This window comes from Nelumbo lutea, chromosome 2 (assembly GCF_056320005.1).
Source record: "Nelumbo lutea isolate HS-2025 chromosome 2, American lotus-T2T, whole genome shotgun sequence".
In the NCBI taxonomy this organism is placed as follows: Eukaryota; Viridiplantae; Streptophyta; class Magnoliopsida; order Proteales; family Nelumbonaceae; genus Nelumbo; species Nelumbo lutea.
The window spans coordinates 33,299,548-33,302,984 of NC_142685.1; the positions used below are offsets into that span (position 1 = coordinate 33,299,548).

General features: G+C 36.2%; 1 long non-coding RNA gene across 1 annotated transcript; it reads right to left on the reverse strand.

The window, feature by feature from the left end:
* Positions 1-351: 351 nt before the first annotated feature.
* LOC148869715 (uncharacterized) lies at positions 352-2,090 on the reverse strand. Its single transcript, XR_016106706.1, has 2 exons — positions 792-2,090; positions 352-652 (listed from the first exon to the last, which is right to left on the reverse strand). It is a non-coding gene; the product is annotated as an uncharacterized LOC148869715 (long non-coding RNA).
* Between the last annotated feature and the right edge of the window lie 1,347 nt (positions 2,091-3,437).

Sequence of the window (3,437 nt, forward strand, 5' to 3'; positions counted from 1 at the left end):
CAGGCTTATAAATAGATGAGGGAAAACTGCTCCAAATAACACTACTCTTAGCTCTCTCTCTCTCTCTCTCTCTCTCTCTCTCTCTCTCTCTCTCTTGCTGCCATACAAAACCCATATCGTTCAATTCTTGGACTGATAGAGATCAGTTATCACTTCTGATTTTGCAAGAAAAATTAGAATAATTTCGTGCCACCTTTCTTGCTCGATCCAAGCTGCTGGATTATAGTTCTTGCTGAAGGACTACGTTGCTGAATTGGCTTCAACCTAAGGGACGCCATCATCAGTGGAAGTTGGTTTTGGTACCCCTCTTTGGGAGTGAACATCCATTTTAGGAACTACACGTGTAGAATACGTATCAGGCATTCTTCTCCCTTTCTTTTGGTTTTAGATCTGGTCTGATTTTGATACAAAAACAATAATTGAAAAATACAGTTTTTCTAAAACTGGGAATACAATCATCAAAATGGTAAAATAAATTTTTGAAATTTCGCCCTATCATCCAACTGGTTCGGCCATCCATATGATGGATTTCCCCTTCCTTCAATACCATCCATCCATTTGATGGATTTTCCGTTCCATCACTCCAAGCCTAGATGAAGAAGAGTTGTGTCGGATTGGCCGCGGATAGTATTAGAACTTTTGCTACCCTTATCTAAAAGAAAAACAAACACAAAGCAGGTCAATCACTAAAAAGAAGGAAACTCAAAATAAAGGTAAAGAAAGCCTGACGAGCCGGCCCCCGCAGACGAACTGGCTCCTACAGCAAGAGGAATAACTCAGGTTTCCCTCACCTCTCTTTGGCGACGCCTACGCTCCCTCTTATCTTATCTTATGGTCATTGATCCTGATGACCGGTCCTAAAGAAGAGTTATTTTTTTCTAGTTGAAATAACTCTTATATACTATGTGACAAAACATATTTCTCATCAATATAATTTGTATTGGTCAATCCAAAACATTTCTAGTAGAAACGGGAATAGTGTCAAAGATAACCAAAATGAGAACCGAATCAAAAGTTACACTCAAGCCTATTTGCCCCAAAGATTTGCACCTCAAACAAACTGCATGAGCCTAGTAAATCTTTGCAGAGGAAGCAACAGGACATGTTTTAAGCTTTGTTTTCAATTTATTCACTTCCACAAGAGAAATAATTTACAAAACAACTGTGGAAGTGAGGAAAAGGAAGAGAACTGAGAAGTGGGTCTCTTGTGTCTGGACCTCAGTCATGCCTCCCAGTTCCATATGGAAGCTTTACACCTCAAAACCAGTCCGAGCACCATGAGAAGCACCAAGATCCCACATGAAGACCCACCAACTCTGTGTATCCAGTAGGGGTCGAACCTCGTAAATCTCCGATCTAAGAAGCGAGACAAGTTGATGGCAACGATGAGGACCACAAGCAACAGAGGTAGCCAAGAAGCAAGGCTGATGGGCTGCTCGTCGGGATCCGGCTCGGTCAATGGCTTCCGGTCGATATACAACGGCGAGACGATAGCAAGAAGGGTCAAGCCTATGGCCACCAGTCTCTCGTTAGAGGAAGCTCTTCCGGTGCCACCCATGTAGACGAAAACTGCAGTGAAATCCATGAGAGAAAGGGAGAGCTTTAAAGCTGTCTGTGTTGGCATACATTTAATATGGTTCAATTAATGCCAGAACCCTTCCAGAAGAGAAAGATTATATTCTCAGGAACATATAGCAGGCAGGTTGGGCTTATTCATGAAGCTTGGGATATATTACGATGGATGGATGTGGAAATGAAGGTAGTGGAAAAGAAGATTCCGCTTGCTCCATTGACAAGAAAGTCAAGAACATAGAAGTACGTCTATGTGTTTATCAGTTGGAATCCGATTCTCATTAGAAGCTGTATTTGGATTGGTGAACACTAAAAAAAGCATTTTTTTTATGGCAGAAGGCAATTAAAACTTAAAAGGCTACTAAACTAGCCTGATTTCAGTCTGAATGGGAAGAAGAATTCCATTAATTCTTGTACAACTGGCACTGTTTATGAGATCTTATAGATGGTTTAATTAGTGTACGCCCAGTTGAATTCAGGGTGTAAAAATTGGATTGGGTTGGTTGTGCCAGGTTGAAGATCGGGTCAGGGTTGGGGATGAAAAATATATAAGTTGGATTTAATTTTGGATTGGAGTAAGGCCATGTTTTGGAGTGCTTATCTTAAAAAAATAGGTGTTTAAAAACAAGTACTTATTCGAATAAGCAATTATTTGTATTTGGTACCCAACTTTTTCAAACTTATTTTATATTAGGTGTTTGGTGGTCTTTTTCTCCAATAATTACTTCAATAAACAATTGTGAATATTTTGTCCTTCATTTTCTTTCAAATTTTCAAAATATCCTATCCAATGCAAAGTGAATGAATAAAAGTACTTTAATAGAAGTGCTTTTATCTAAGCACTTTTAGTACTTCTATGAAAGTGTTTTCATGAAAGTACTTTGATAAAAGCACTTCCGTAAAATATTTTTATAAAAGTGCTTTTATAAAAGTGTTTTCGTAAAAGTACTTTTATAAAAAATACTTTCATAAAAGTATTTTTATAAAAGTACGTTCGTAAAAGTACTTTTATAAAAGTGCTTTCATAAAAGTACTTTTATAAGAGTGTTTTTCTAAAAGTACTTTTATAAGAATACTTTTATAAAAGAGTACTTTCATGTAAAAGTACTTTCATAAAAGTGTTTTTATAAAAATACTTTACTTTCATAATAAAAGTGTCTTTGTAAAGTTATTTTTGTAAAAGGGTTATAATTGATAATCTAAAAATTTACTGGGGACAATTATGGGAGAAAAAAAAAATTGAATAAGTGATTACTATATGACACTTCAAAAAAAAGATGAAAATTTGGACTTAAAATATTTTTAAAATAATCATTTATTTCAGACTTATTTCCCAAACACTACTAAGTGTTTAATGGTGTGGTCCCTGCCCAAATATGGCCTAAGGTTGAGCGTTGGATAACACCAACCTGACATACATACATATATGTGAATATCATATACATATGAATGCATACAACATTGTGTACATTCTATAAAAATAAAATTAAAAAAAAAAAATAGACCAACTGGATTCCAGCCCAACCCGAAAAAAGTCGGGTTGGATCAGAGATTTTTTTTTTTAATTTGCATATGCCTCAAGGCCCTCAACATGCAAGAATTTATAGAGGGGCATTTTTAAAATTTGTTTTGGTTATATTCAAGTTTTCGAACTAAAAAATTGGATTATTTAACCTGTAATAATCAAAGTACTGCACCATATATGATATATCGATACCACGCAAATTGAGAATTTTCCTGGGATGCTACACAATTATTTGACAGATCATCATTTATAGCATTGATGTTGCCTTTGAATCAGAGGGGGTTGCTACGGCTTTAACCCCAACAAGGCAACAAGCAGGGTCAGGTGTTATATGCTACAT